Source organism: Lepeophtheirus salmonis, chromosome 14 (genome assembly GCF_016086655.4).
Source record: "Lepeophtheirus salmonis chromosome 14, UVic_Lsal_1.4, whole genome shotgun sequence".
In the NCBI taxonomy this organism is placed as follows: Eukaryota; Metazoa; Arthropoda; class Copepoda; order Siphonostomatoida; family Caligidae; genus Lepeophtheirus; species Lepeophtheirus salmonis.
In genome coordinates this window covers 11,387,404-11,404,737 of record NC_052144.2, presented here as the reverse complement: position 1 = coordinate 11,404,737, position 17,334 = coordinate 11,387,404, and the positions used below count along the sequence as shown (strand labels likewise).

The 17,334-nt window shown below is 28.8% G+C and overlaps 2 pseudogenes; both read right to left on the bottom strand.

Moving 5' to 3' along the window:
• Positions 1 to 211: 211 nt before the first annotated feature.
• On the bottom strand, positions 212 to 782 carry LOC121129389 (uncharacterized; annotated as a pseudogene).
• A 12,096-nt stretch (positions 783 to 12,878) lies between these two features.
• On the bottom strand, positions 12,879 to 13,441 carry LOC121129388 (uncharacterized; annotated as a pseudogene).
• Between the last annotated feature and the right edge of the window lie 3,893 nt (positions 13,442 to 17,334).

The following is a 17,334-nucleotide window of genomic DNA, read 5'->3' as shown; positions in this document are numbered from 1 at the left end:
TATAATTATTAGTATGGCACATTTTCTACCTCAGAGATCAAAGTTAGGATAGAAGGGGATACTTAGAGTGGCCATGTTAGGCACATTTTCCAAATACATTAGATTATTGAATCTATTATGCATTTATTACATTATATATAGGTAGATATCAGCTGCACTCCAGTAGACATACAAAAATGATTTATATATAAATAAATTTGACAATGGATCATTATTTTTTTAACCAGTTTTTATTTGTAAAAATAAATAAAGAATTAATTAACAATGAACATAATTCCTTAAGCAGGGTATGGGGTATATTTAGGGTATGGAGCAGGAGCATCAGCAGCTGGGGCAGGAGTAGTCTCGAATAGAACATCAGCAACGAATCCACTGTCTCCTTCAACAGTGTAAGTAACAGTCTTGATGCGACCATCGGGAAGAACAACCTTGTAAGATCCTGAAACGGCTCCATTCTCAGCAAGTTCATCAGCAGCAATATCTAGACCGGATTCTTCATCCAAGACAGCGTAGCTGTAGGCATAGTTAGCTGGTGGTGGAGGAGGTGGGGGAGGTGGAGGAGGAGGGTAAGGCTGGTATGGCTTATACGCTGGTGGTGGTGGAGGAGGTGTTGTTGTAGTAGTAGTGGGTGGAGGAGGGGAGGAGGATAGGGTCTGTAATAGACTGGTGCGGGTGGAGGAGGTCCAGGCTTTTCAGCCATGGCACAAGTGACAGCAAGGCATACAATGAGGAATTTACCGATCATTTTCGTTGAGGATTCAATTGAGAACTGATGACTCTTTTCCCTTTCAACAACATATTTATATGTAACGAGGGCGTGTTACAGGAATACACACTCCATCTTTTTGTGCATCAAAAATCTTGTTTTATTAATTAAATTTAAACATAATAAGTTAATACTTGATTTGGTTGTGATATTTTATGATACTTATATTTTCAACTATATCATCTATTTTAATTAAAATATTTAAAATTTAAAAAAAGAAAATATTTCTTTTGTTATATTATCTGAAATTTAAAAAAATTCAAATATCTTTGGTAAAAAGTTAGTTTAAAAAATAATAACTATCTATACATTTCTCCCTTATGTTGATTTTTTTTTAAAAGTAAATAATACAAAATAAATCAAAATAGGTCATTTGATTGTTACTACGCAATATGTTAATTAATTTTCTTATTGTAACTATCAATGTTATAATGCCACTTAATATTGTTTTTGGTATAAGGACGAAGCGTTGCATTATTGAATTTGAACAACGAAAAAGGATTCGACAAGCAGTCTTGATGAGTCGGTTAAAGCATAAATGTCAGTTTGGCCACCTCTTTTCCAGGTTTTTCATCTCTTGATTATGCCATTTAGGGTGTATTCGATCAAAGAGCATGTGTTACCCCTCACCAAAGTATGAAAAACAGGTTTGTTGAATTCAAAACAAAAAATAAACTAATCTGTTTTATAGGTAAATTTATTTTATAGTAATCAATTAATTTTTTAGGGTTTCTACAACAAACTATTTATTTATGGGAACACATTTCTGCATAACAAAGTAATAAATTTATTTTATATAGAGAACAATTTCAGAGCAAATGGTTGTTTGAATCAAATGATGAAACGACCCAAGGGGTTTACAAGATTATTACTACTAGTGATGTGGCACAAGTCGAATTTGAGAAGCTAGTAGGAAGGAAGTTATGAACACTCAAGCCTTTAAAAATAAAATAATTGGAAAATCGAGGATTTTCACAAGGAGTTAAATTTGCCCATCCATTTTGAAAGAATATTGGAGCATTATTCATGATGAAATACTCATTTCTGGATGACAAAGTAATAAATTAATTTTATATTGAAAAAATTCCTCAAATCATAATATGATTTTAAAAGTGTTCTTTTTCCAAACTCCCAATCATTTTTCTCAAAGTAATAAATGATTGGCTGTATGAAGCAAAATTTTATTTTAATTTAGACTCGGTTTTTCCAGCTTCTAACAATCCTATCTAGATATAGTATAACTAAAAGAACGGAATTGTCTTCATAAACAAGGTGATCAAGCCAATTTTATCTGACTGTGTGCCTTATTTACTAATACAAAGTATCACCTATCTCTCAGCTTCTATAATATATAAATACATTATCTAAAAACTGTATCTTATAAAATTTTAGAATTAGAATAATTTAAGATACAGTTGAATATGCTTTAATTCAATTTTAGTTCTGAAATTTGGACATAACTATCATTTTATAAATGCCACGTCCATTATTTTGCCAAATTGTAGAAAAATTAGCAAAGTATATTCATTATAGATACTGACATAACAAGATCATAGTCTAATGAATTCAGTCAACTTTTAGAGGATAAATAAGTTTACATGTTATTCAGCCTCTACAAAGAAAAGTGATAGTTCTGCTTGGTTACCACTCTGGAGCTATACATAAATACTTCCATATTTCGAAGAGCTACTAGAGAAGACATACTTAAACACTCTTTTTGTTCGTGAATGCAGAATATACCTGAAAAACGATTTTATAACAGCAGGATTGAATACTCTCACCATTTTTGTATGCACATTATAATACCATTCCTTAACTATGTTAAAATTTGAAATGAAACAGAAATGCCCATTATCCTCCGAACTTGATAAAACTTTTATAGGAGGGTACGATGAAATTACTTAAAGACTACCATGTACAAAGAAATCATGAAGACATGGCCAACAAATATCCAACTATAGATCTTGGTAAATTTCTTCTCAGAGAGATCAGCAGAGAGGCAACGGTGTAGCAGGGAATACTGGAAGGAAGGATATGATAATGTAAGAGTTACACATATTCATTAATTGTTAGATAAGCAATCTGACAACCAATAATTTGAACTGTGACATATACCAGAATAGGGTAAAGCTTTATTTTATTAAAATTTGAATATTAAAAAAATGGGGAGGAACAAAAATAATTATCTCTGATATCTCATGAGTAATTGAAAACTGTCATCTCAATAATAAAGGCATTGGATCATAGAAAGACTGAATAAAGAAAAGAACATCAAGAAAAAGAAAATATATTGTGTGATGTGTTCGCTCGTTGCATTTATTTATGATTTATTTTATTATAATTTCTATATTATGAAATTTTGTAAACATATTTTAATTTTTTTACAGTTATTAAAGAAAAAGAAGTAATTATTAATATTACGATCCTGTATACAAAAATAAAATAAAATAGAAAAAAAACAAAAAGAAAAAATCCAACGATTTTGTTGATATCTATTTTTACAATATGTAAAGGGTATGGGGGTCCATTTACATAAGGACAAGAGGTAAATATTTCTATTGTTAATAATGCTTCTAAAGAATTGAGACAATTGGATCTCCAGCACCAATGATTGACTCAAATAGGAGATGTAATGACAAGAACTGGACCTTATAAGGTCAAAAAAGTCAACGAAGGCACAATGAGATACGCATAAAGTGGTCTTGTTCACGTTGGTTTTGAGGCCAATAGCATTTTTTTTTTTTTTTTTGTCATAATATATCTAGAAATGCTTTTTAGAAGCTAAAAAAACAAAACAGTTTAAATTATAATTTCCATGGCATATAACAATGAATTTTCCCTCCAACTCTGAAATTGAGGCAGATAAAATTTGTGATGGATATTTAAATTTACTTTAGACTTTGAAGAAGAGGATCAAGAGTTACATATCTAAAATCAGGGATAGAAAACAATTAACTGCCCAATTTGAAAAATCTTTGGTGTTTTTATTTTAATACTTCCTCAAAGGACTGTGGTAAAATTCTCAACACAGTTATGCATGCATTTGCAAGTTGCCCGGCACTCCAGATTTTAAGTAATTATATTCCACTGAACGAGTTTTATAGAAGGAAGGACTTTTTTAAAATGTATTTATTTATAACATCATATATATGAATCTTTTAAAATATTAATCTTTGGTTTAAGAAATTAATTTTAAAATAAGTACAATGAGGAATTTACCCTTTGAGGATTCAATTGAGGAATGATCACTTTTTCCCCTTTGAACAGCATATTTATATGGAATGAGGGTGTGTTACAAGAATACCCACTCCACGTTGTTGTGCATAAAAAATCTTACTATATTAAGAGAATGAAAAACAAAATGTAAATTCTTGATTTGCTTGTCATTTTGTATGATATTTATATTAACAACTATTTCATCTATTTGAATTAAAATATTTAAAATTTTGGAAAAGAAGGATTTTTTTTGTTTTGATTATCAAAAATTTAAATACATATAAAATCTTTTTTTTAAATTATATTAAAATAATAATAATTATTTTCTTTTTATTAATCCCTAACCTTGATTTATTCAAAACATGTAAAAATAGATTAAAGCATCTACACAATGTATATAGATGTATGATGCAACTTTTCTAGGTGAATAAAGAAAAAAAAATCAAAACACAAGAAACTAAAGTTTTGTAAAAGTTTTAATTAATCGGTTCGACATAGTGAACGTATGGATAAAAAAATGCTTTCAGCTATGTTGCCCAAAATATTGGTTGCTTTTAAAAATTAGACAAGATTGGAAGCATTCTAATTATCTACGTAGACTTAAGAACCTTGGTTGGATAGTGTATCGTGTCATTTGTATATATTACTTGGGCAACTGATTGATATGTTCTTAGGGAAATTTCACCTAAGAAATCTTTAATGATTTTATTAATTTATTGATTCCTTGGTGCTAGAATTGCTCATTGCTATAACTATATAATTTCATTGTAATACTGAAAAAAAGAAATTTGTCTTAAATTTCTACAAAAGAAAAACATTTATTTCCATAATACTTACTTTTCTATATAAGATCGATCCAGACCGATATTTTTTTTTTTTAAAGTTCAGACTGAACTTCTTTAAATGACCAAAATTAGTTCGGTCTTCTAAAAATCATAACGGTTTCAGACCGGCTTAGGATTTTCAGACCGAAACCCAACACTAATATATATAATTTTTTTTTGAGTATTTTGGAGTAATGTACTAGAGGGTTGACCCTGCATTGGTCAAAGTCATTACTTATTAGGTGTACCTGAAATTTATTTGGAAACAATATGCTTAGTACTTAAGTCACATTTATTTTTTTAATATATATCATTTTTGACCCGTTAGATTAAATGCAAACTACAATCAATCTTCTAAAAATTAAGTGTAGATTACATATGTATGTTTTGGCAAATAATTGTCAAATTCTATCAAAAATTATTATTTTTAACATTTTGAGTCTATCGTAAATTGGACTTAAAGTAGCAAAAATTTATCGTCATAATAAAAATTGATGGATTTTATTGTTTGACCATCACCTCCCTCTCGATTTCAAATATATTAACCAGAATCGTCCAGTTATTGAAAGACTATATCGGGACCATTAAATATATTAAGTCAAATAAAGTATAACCATAGCAGAAATTATTAAGTATCTTAGTTCATCCCACAAAGTGGAATACAATGCCTATAATAGTTTAGAATAATTATTTTAAATATTGGGTTGATGCATATTGGATGAAAAATAAATAAATTGGGATTTTTCTCTTTTTTTTATTTTTGTACAAGATTCTTTTTATGTTGAGGCGCCACAAAAGTACGTATATATTTTTAAATATGATGTTCTAAGCTTTAGCTACACATGTTCGTCAAAAATGAGTCCTTCAAAGGCAAGGATACGGACCAATTTTGCTTGATTTTAATATAGATAGTATTAAAATAAAAGATAGAACACTTATGAAAGGATTTCCCAAAAGATATATATAGTTGTGCTCTGGGCTTATGTTGGTTGAGGGTCTGGCTCATAATGAGTAATATTTAATATTCTCAACTTATATGGTATGTTTCTTAAAATAGTATCAATCTTTCTGATAAGAGGGCGTATCTGTAATTATAATTACTAAAGCGGATATTTTGGCGTAATCACAACTATTTAACTGATTCGGCCTCCGTAATTGTTTTTATAAAGAAAAAAATTGCCCGTTACAAGTTACCACTGATGCTATATCATTATCAATTTAAAAATTAAGTTAATCAAATTCATTATATAAATGATCCTTATGATCTATTTTTATTATCAGTAATAACTTGAATTAAATCAGCCAACCAACTATTGAGATTTCTCTTAAATCTAAGGAATTTTGCAAATTGGTTAATTTGTTTATCTGCATTATGCTTATAATTATCTACAGAATCTACTAATAATATATTTTTTAAATCATTATTATTATAAATTGGAAACTGTGGCAAATAATTTTTTTTAGTAGAATTCTGGAACTGTTTGGTTACGTCCAGAGCGGATATCTCATAAAATAGAATAATATTTCGTTCAGACTTCAGAGGTAGATCGGAAGTAGAGGAACCAAAAATATTTTATCAGATTTTATAGAATTTTGAAACGTTATTTGTTGCACCTTCCTTGGTCCTAACAGCATAGCACTGAAAAAAAAAAAAAAATCTGAGATAAATCACATCAGGCCACCAAAAAATGCTATCTTACATATTATGTAAAAGTATTACCATTAATGAGTTTGACTTTACACTACATTGACCACCTTGACCTAACTAAAATTTAAATTTCAATAACATTATTAGCAAAAGAATAAAAAAAAATGGGTAAGTAGCAAATTGCAATCTTACCTAACCCAGAATACCTCATTCCTACACAACCATTCCAAAGTCAAGTGATTTGCAATTGGTGTGCTATGAGATATTTTATAGAAAGTAATCAATGTACACACAAAATCAGGTTCATGATTTTTTAATATAAATGAATTTTATTTAGGGGACCCCCAAGACAATAATGATTATATCCATAATGAAAAAAAAAAGTAGTAATCTTTGTAAACTAATAGTTACATAGCGTCCCCTTAGAAACAATAAAAAATAAACGATCTAATGAACGCAGTTAAATTTTTTTCTCCGTTCATCTTTCATTTATTTCCCTGTTCATTGTTCATGCGTTCAAAAATGAATTGAAAGGGTGAAAGCCGTTCATTTTTCCGTTCAATATCCAAGCTTGTGTACATTATACACCTTCCCCTAAAATGTAACCAATTGCCATCTAAGATATGAATTTAACAAAAACTATTAATCTAACAATATCCAAATGATAAATAAGAGCAACTAAAAATACTTGTTAAATCATTTTGTTTCTAAATTTATTTTGGATTTTAATTTCCAAATACATAAACTGTTGCTATTATGATAATTTGTCGAACTCTGTGAAAATGTAATTTTAATATACTACCACCATAACATTTTTTTTTTATGCAAAATATTATAAACTTATTGTTTTAAGTATAAAAGGCATATACGGGAATTTATTCTTTCTTGATTTAAAAATTAGATCATAAATGAGATTTTCCGAAAAGAAGCAGTAATTGTAGTGTTTTTTAGCTGATTTTTAGATCAAAAAGGAAAAAATTATATTCCATTTTTTCCCCACCAAAATACACTACAGATAATTGGGCATTAGAAAAGTCTGGTAAAAATAAACCTACACATTTTATTAAGGTAAGACCCCTCCTAACTTGTAGAGTTATTGAGCAAACGCAATTTAAAGACATCATTTTAATTGATTATATTATCAAATATTTAAGGCTATATCGTGAGAAAATTGAAATCAAAAAGATCAATAGACAATGTTGTCATTGCTTTCCAAAAATGAAATCAGTTTGCTATTAATTCTTGTTATTTATTCACAATTTAAATTTGTAAGTACTCTATTATATATATTATTTCTGACTTTATTCAAGATCAAAATTTATTCAATTTAAATACAATTTCTCAAATCATCATAACACAAAATGTAAGGGCATTGGCCATTATAAACTCCCAATCTATTTCTTAAAACAAGAAAAAAAATTAAAATATGTATAACTTTTGTGAGGTATAATGATCATTTTTGAGTACAAATATAAAGAAAACAAACATTTTTAACTCTTTCGGCTCATATGGTTTTAGTTATTTCAAAGTATTAGTACTCACTATAAAAAGCATCATTTGATGAGTAACAATAAGCACAACTCCTTTTTACTTTTAAAATTGTACAAGAAGATAACAATTGAAAAGATAAACAAATGAGAATAACTTAACACAAATGAGGACAGATAACAATTTTATATATTACATAAATTACATTTGAATGAAAACGATAATTTATTCAACTTTTTAATGTGACTTTGTTGTACCAGAGTCCTCTATGGATACATGCATGTAATATAGGTAGAAACATGAACAGCTGACAAAGAAACACAATAGTATCAATTTTTGATTTTTGAGATGAACCCTTAACTTATGATAAAATAATTTGCAATTTTGTTTTAAGATCGACAGCAAAGTTATGTACCGTGACATTATTAAAGCTTGAAGAGATTCAACTCCGTTATATCATCTGCTTGTAAATATTTTGATTATTTCATTCCTTAATGATATTTGTAATAATTAATAAAAACACGGTCAATTGTAAATAAAATTTAGTATTTTGAACTTGTATCATTTTTCGTTGTCGCATTTCTATGTCACTAGTATATGCATTCTCAAAAACCTAATATTTCGAAAAACATCTACAATGTAAATATATAAATAATGTATAAATAAGAAAATTAGACAATAGATCATTTTTTAAAACAGTTTTATTTGAAAAATAAATAAAGAATTAATTAACAATGAACGTAATTCCTTAAGCAGGGTATGGGGTATATTTAGGGTATGGAGCAGGAGCATCATCAGCTGGGGCAGGAGTAGTCTCGAATATAACATCAGCAACAAATCCACTTTCTCCTTCAACAGTGTAAGTGACAGTCTTAATGCGACCATCGGGAAGAACAACCTTGTAAATTCCAGAAACGGCACCATTATCAGCAAGTTTATCAGCAGCAATATTTAGACCAGATTCTTCATCCGGGACAGTGTAGCTATAGGCATAATTAGCTGGTGGTGGTGGAGGTGTTGTCGTAGTAGTAGTATTGGTTGGAGGAGGGGGAGGAGGATAGGATCTTTAGTAGACTGGTGCGGGTGGAGGAGGTCCAGGCTTTTCAGCCAAAACACAAGTGACAGCAAGACATACAATGATGAATTTTCCAATTATTTTCGTTGATGATTCAATTGTGAATTGATGACTTTTTTCACAACCAAAAAACATATTTATTTTTAAACGAGGGTATAGTAAAAGAATACCCACTCTACCTTGTTGTGGACAAAATCATGTTTATTTAATACAATTTAAATAATATAAAAAATAATTAGTCTAAACTTGATTTCCTTATAATTCTAAATAATTAAATATTTCAGAATTAATTTTTATTTGTTTCAAATTTTTGAAAAGATAAATTTTCCTTTGTTCAATATAACATAACTTTTAACCAAATAAAAATATATATTCTTAAAAGTATTTACTTTTGACAAGTTATTGACTATAAAATTTCATTTTTTATTTTACCATAGACGTTAATGATACACAACGTGCATGTACAGGTCAGACTATGGTGCCTATTCAATATATTAATAAATGTACTTTTTTGTAACTATCAAAACTATGTAGCCTATAAATGTAAAATTTGGTACCTACACCTAATTTACTACTATATAATTAAATAAAAAAGATATTTATTATTTGTATACGCATAATGGAGTTTTGGGTTATTGTGTCTTTCATGAATGCCTAAACTGTTTTACCTAGGAGTCCAAAACTTTGCATTGGTGCCTCTTTTGAACCTTGTCAGGAAAAAACGAGGGTGCCAATTCTATAGGGAGGATCATATAAGAGTATCCAAAACAAAAAAAATGTTTTTTGGAGCTCATGGAGACTAGATTAGGGGGAGTTATAAATCAATACATGAATGTCCTCTCAAAAAACCAGATGAATATGAACGTTTTCTATAATTTTTTTTCTTAGCTCTTTCCGTCAATCTTTAATTTTTAAGAAGATTATATTTTGAACATAAAAATTAAGGTCTTTACGCAAGAATGAAGATTTTTTGGAATTTCTCAAATATTTTATCACATAATTTTTGCAATATTTGAAAAAAATGAACTACTTATTGATGGTTAATTTTTGGACAACATTATTCTCCATAACTTTTTTGGTATTCTGAGAACGAAAAAAATCTTTATGGGTTTGTGTTGCTCTTTATACAAAACCAATAATTGCTATTTACTTTGTTTTTTTAGCAAAATTTGTGCAAAACTGGGTTTTCCCTTTGTTTTGCAAATTTCGATTTAACAATTTTTTGACAAAATATAGTATGAACTTCTCGTTAGATAAGTTTTTTATGTATATATTTCAAAAAGTTATTATCTGTTTATAAGTTGTTTTTTTAAAAATATTTGTTATAAGGCATTTCATATAATATAGATGGGTTATATTATAATGCATTATAGAATCCCTTAACGTTCGACCACCTCGATAGGATCACCCCCATTAATAAAATTAAATTGACCATTTTCAATGGTATTTCCTGCACCCTTAATCGTCTGAGGGACGCCGGGTAACCCTCTGCTAGTTTACCATAAACATAACAGTGAATTTGATTTCAGATGTCTTTTAATTTATTACAACTTTGTATTCGGGGAAATTCATTGATGAGGCAAGAAAGCCAAACCCACATGATCCTCAAGATTTGTTATTTATTGATATATGTATAATACGAGGTGAGTTCAAAAAGTAAGGTTATTTTCTAAATTTCGCGTGCAATGTAAATTTGGTACGCTAATTTTTTTAATGTTCTTTTTATGCTAGTACATTCGAAAAGAACATATCTTTATTTTTTAAAGGTATATAAGATATCAATTCGTATGTGAGAGGCATAATGAGTAGAAGTATTTTGTATTTTTTGCTATATGTCCGTTCATAGGTTTCTTCAGTTTTTTGTTTTGTTTTTTCGTAAACATACAGGCATGATTCATCACCAGTTATGAACATTTTTGAGCAAATCAGCATCATGATTTATATCTGTCAACAGTTCATTAGCGATGCTAATACGACAATTCTTTTTCGTCAAAATTAAGCAGTTCCGGAACAAACTTATATATACTTGTCACATGCCCTAAACATTGAAAAAAATTATGGCACGACCCAAACTTATATTAATATTCTCAGAAACATTTCTGATAGTAATTCGACTGAATTACTGCTTCAATTTGCATGAACGTCCAGAGCAAGGTTCGTCATTGGGATATTCCCGCACATCTTAAAAGAGTTTTTACCACTTATATATATTTTTATATATATATATAGTTTCACTATATGCCATTGTCAACATTTTAAATATTTTGTAGCATTTTATTTCGTATTTTAAGCAAAATTTCATTGAAATTCTTTGATTTATGTTTTTTCAAAAGCAAAAACCGCCAAACATATAAAATGCTTCCAACCAGAAGGCCTCTCACAAACTAACTAAACATATTATATATCTTTCAACAATAAATATATTTTCTTTTTCGAATGTAACCACGTAAAAGAGTAAACAAATTTAGCATATCCAATATACGTTGTCTTCGAAATTTTGAAAAGTGGCCCTACTATTTAAACACACCTTGACAGATTCTTCAAGAACAAAGACTGGTTAGGATACCCAAGGACATAGACGTAAGATACAATAACCATCACATAACACTCTTGTTGATGTGAAAGACAACGCATGTGCCAACATAAACTATATTCCATGTGTGGAGTCCCATTATATCAGTACATTTTTATGTTGGGATATGTTGATTGCTCATAGTCAATCTCTAAACTTTAGTAATTATATCGGGAAAGATGCATTGCTGAGGCATAAAGTGTGTTTCAGAGTTTGTCTTCAATGAAATAATAAATACCTTGGCTAATGTGGCATTTCATCAGCCAAAGAAAAATAAGTGTTACATACTCATGATGAATGAGGGCAAAAAGGAACACGGCCCTAGGACAGGCGAAGATGAATTGTCGGAAGAAGAGAAAAGTAAAGTAGAGATGCATAAGTCGAGTTGACAGGTTCTACATTGAATCTCTATTTTCCAAGTTTATATAATGAAAGAAGTTCAATTAAATAGCTTTATATCCTTGATGAGTGAACTTTATTATTCAATATAAATTTTAGTTATATTATATTTATAAAAGGTATACATTTGTAAAAAAGACTGATACTTTAATGTCGAACTGATGTTAATAATCATAACAAAATCTGAATTTCCTAACTTTAATATTGTCGAATATATCGTCATCAGTTGGATATCACAGTTCAATATTTTGTCCAGATAGCTCGGTGTTGCAGTTTAGTCTAGATGATAATATAAAAAATTTGGAAGGGTCTAAATATCTTTCTTAACTTTGCCCTTTAAATTATATTTTTAAGTTTATTGATTAAGTGTAAAATATCCTCAACATACCTGTATTATTACTTTTTGATTTAACACTTGCTTAAAAATACACACTTTCAGGTTTGAACAAGTCATTGTAATGGTAAGGGGCATGTTTTGCTTCCAAAATGCACACGAAATAGGTTCATAATAGAAAGATTGGGTTTAACTGGAATCCGCTCATTTTCACAAATCAACACCTTTTCCTACTTATAATGTTTTGAAAGAAAGTGTTTATATCAAACCAAACGCATCTACCTTACTATGAATTAAACCATTCCGGCCTTCATATTATTACATTCAGACTTTTTAATGAACAATGTTTAAAAATATTTGATTAAATTCTTTAATGACAGGCTTAAGTTTTTTTTTGTTTTTTGTTAAATCATCATAATACGAAGAGTAGTTGCAGCTACAACTTACCACAAATTGAGGTATTTATTAGAATTCATAAACAATTTTCTCAAATGAAGAATATTTCATAAACCCAAGTTATATAAACTATGTAAGAAAAATAAAATTTGACACCCGATCATACTTGTATACAGTTATATTTGTAAAAATAAATAAAGAATTAATTAACAATGAACATAATTCCTTAAGCAGGGTATGGGGTATATTTAGGGTATGGAGCAGGAGCATCACCAACAGGGGCAGGAGTAGTCTCGAATATAACATCAGCAACGAATCCACTGTCTCCTTCAACAGTGTAAGTGACAGTCTTGATGCGACCATCGGGAAGAACAACCTTGTAAGATCCAGAAACGGCGCCATTATCAGCAAGTTCATCAGCAGCAATATCTAGACCGGATTCTTCATCCAAGACAGCGTAGCTGTAGGCATAGTTAGCTGGTGGTGGTGGGGGAGGTGGAGGAGGAGGGTAAGGCTGGTATGGCTTATACGCTGGTGGTGGTGGAGGAGGTGTTGTTGTAGTAGTAGTGGGTGGAGGAGGGGAGGAGGATAGGGTCTGTAGTAGACTGGTGCGGGTGGAGGAGGTCCAGGCTTTTCAGCCATGGCACAAGTGACAGCAAGGCATACAATGAGGAATTTCCCGATCATTTTCGTTGAGGATTCAATTGAGAACTGATGACTCTTTTCCCTTTCAACAACGTATTTATATGTAACGAGGGCGTGTTACAGGAATACACACTCCATCTTGTTATGCATAAAAAATCTTGTTTCATTAATAAAATTATATCTATATATATAATAATAAGTATATACTTGAATTCGTTGTCATACTATATGATAATTAACATTCATTTCTTAAATTTTGGAACAAAAAGATTTTTCTTTCGTTAGAATTTTAGATATTGTGACCCAAATAAATCGGTGATTGAAAAAATAACTAATTAATACAAGACTATAAAATTTCAAATTTTATTTTACTCTTGAAGTTTAGAATGTTAAAAGTGCATTAACAAATATCATGATTGTTTTACTTAATATGATTATTGAACTATTTTATCTAATGAACATTGTTATGATGCAAAATCAAATTACAATTTGGTATCAGGACAAAACATTCTTTGGCATAATAGACTAAGAACTGTGCATGAACTATTATCCAATAGACAAATTGTCTTCATACATAAATTCCATGGAACAGAGTTTTCTAAGATTTCAAATTTAAAGGGTCTTAGTCATGTTTAAGTTCATATGATCCGAGTAAATCATAAGTCTATAGAAAATAACTTGAGTCGAGTTCTGACATAGATAAAATGTTATCCTTACAGATACATATTTGATACAATAATTTATATTGTATCTATAGAATGGGGCAAATGTCCTACAATATTGAGACTCGGTTCACCAAGGAATTTTTTCTTCGGTTCGGTCTTATGTGATTTTTTTAGGCAGATTTCTATGTCCAGACAGTGGTAAGAGACTGTGTACTGATTCTTTTCAGTCTGACTTTAAGTACCAATATCTTTCAATATCATTTTATGGACCGATTATTTTTGGTTCAACTCGATGAGGGAATATATTTCGATGCAAAATTTATTCTCAGAACGTCAACCCATAGATTATGTTCTCACTTTATCGACTGATTCTTTCGGGGTCTTATATTATGTAAAACAGAATTTCTTTTTCTCTTTGTAGATCAACTGACATTGATGTATTTATTATATTAAAGAAAAATCTTTTGTGTAGTAAAATATCAGGAAAAACTTGAAAATCTATAAAGTACACATTATGTACTAGAAAAAAATTATACAAATAAAATACAAAATATATCCAATCACGTATAATGAAGTAATAACTATTCAACTACAATATATCACAATTTAAAACATAGACAGGCCTTAATTTGACAATTACTCAGGCCAATAGTTGGAACCAAAGGAGAATATAGGAAATTGTAAGGAATATACTTTTAATTTGACAATTTCTGTAGGGCAAGAGTTACAACTAAATGAAAATAAAGGCTTATAAAATATACTTTAAATTTGATCATATACCTAAAGAGATGTTTAAATTTGGAGTTCCAAATTCAAAAGGGACAATGGTATGAAAATCTTCAGAGATATACCTTTTTCATCTTCATTTGACGGCATTACTTCATGTTTACAATTAACAAACAAATTTGACCTCACAATTAATTTAAATATAAAATCGGTTTAGACACATTTCAAATAAAACTAGAACAAAAAGCTGATCTAGACCAAATTTTTCTCTGTGACAAAATTTTGTTCAGTTCAACCAAAATTATAACGGCCTAAGACTGGTTTAGGATCCCAGACCAAAATCCAACACTAATATTTACCCTGAGCCTTAAATATATTTTTTTATGTGTTCAAAGTTTGAAGGATGATGTTATATTTGTAATGATACAGAATTAACTCCAGTAATACTCCTTAAACCCAAAAGGAATACCCCAAGGTCCCCCTTCCAAATTTCTACCATAAGAGAAAAAATTATTAGGCAAGATAATTAAGAAAAATTTAAAGGAGCATTAATGTGAAACGAAACTAGTACGGACTTTATAAAACTTAATTTGGACTCAATTCTTACAACCAAGGAAATGTACTTGAAATATCCTACTTCGTTTTACCTTTTTTACAGAGGTTCTCATCAAAGTATTCAATGAAAAAAAAAAAAAAATTTAGGAACTGCAGCTTCCTTAAGCATATACTAAAAGAATGTTATGTAGGAAGTCATCCCACCACAAAAATCTATATGGTTTTGGAGAAAACTGCAATATCAAGCTTGAAAAAGCTTTTATTTGGACACAGTTTCTTAATTAAATTCTCATGTTATTTTATTATTAGGCTTTATAAAATTTCAAACATGAATAACTGTACAACAAATTCTTGTCATAAAACTATATTTAATTTATCACATTAGTAGAATTTTGAATTTATGTAACGAAGCTCAAGAGAAAAAATCAAAATTAATATTTATTTAATGAAATATAAAAATACTTTTTTTTAGTTATTTATGTAAATTTCCATTATATCTGCAATGACTCAGAGTCGAAACAATGTCAACTGTAATATAACTGTTGATTCTGTTTTATGCATTTGTCAGTTCTGCTGTATGATGTTTTGTTTTTCTTATTCTTTCGTTCAAAAAAATATATATTTTTAGAAATCATTACATTAACCATTACAATGATAAACTCATTATGTTATTTAATTAAAACCATCATGTTCCTTATTTATGGACTTCTTTTCTATTGTCTGATATAAATTGAAATTTTATAGTCATAAACTAATAAACTCCTGAAATAATGTGTAATAAATAATATTTTGTTAAGGAAAAACTATCAGTTCCAAATTCTGAAATATTGAAAAAAAAGAATTAAATATTTGTACATATATATTAATTAACATATTGCATGATAACGAAATCAATTATTGACATATTATTTTAAACCTTATCCAATGCATATATGTACATATCCTATATACCTTGTCTTCGAAATTTTGAAAAGTCGCCCTACTATTTAAACACATTTCGTATAACTAATTGTGAATAAAAATTATTTACTGCCAGTCTTTATGCAAATTTCAAATGAATCATTTGAATTTAATTATGTGAATAAATTATATCTAAGATAAAAAGGAAACTCACAAAACTCTTTCTGGTCGTTTCAGCACCCAAAGTAGTTCGCTGGGCGGGAAATTATATTGATCATCAAAAAGAAAAATCAGGATTATATTCATGAGGAAAGGAAGTGTAATATAACTTTTTAAATTCAGCATCAGTACTTTCAAATTGAAACATTTCAAAATTCATATATATATTAATTAAATATTTTTAAATGTGATTTTCAAAAATGTAGAGATAAACGTTTTAACCTACCTTTTCCAACAATGCAGAATAAAAGTTATAATTATGGATCACCCTATAAATAAGACACTCTGGTACTCATAGTAAAATCAAAATTTGGAAAGGTTTAAATTTCTTTTCTTTTTTTGAACATATATTGAATGTTAAAATTATAACATTTTTGAGTAAAATATTAAGAAGTGAATGTTTCAAATGTAAAAGGGCATAAATAATCTCAATATTGATTTAAATAAAACAAAAAGATTATTTAAATTGACATATCAAAATAATTTCTTAGAATTACTGTTTTGGTATTTTTTAATCATAATTTGTATGACAATACGTCGACCCATTATGAAAATAAACTAACAGGCGAATCATAAAAAAAATAAAATTTTAAATTTATTTCTTGGGGGTATATATATATATACAAATTCTAATTTTTTTAAACAAAAATATTTTTCAGAAGCAAAACGTGCTACCTAGTATGTGAAATAAATTTTTCAGTAAAAATAATGCTATGTAGCTTTAACAATCATATTTGAAACGCAGTTTTCTTGGATTTGGGAGTGGCTCCTAGTTTTTTTCAGATCTTTTGAAAATTATATAAACCTTTGTCGTGTAATAAATCACATTAAAGGATGTAAAATGAAAGAAGACTTTTTTTCTATATTACAGAGCTCAATAACAGTATTTCCTTGTTCTTAATAATG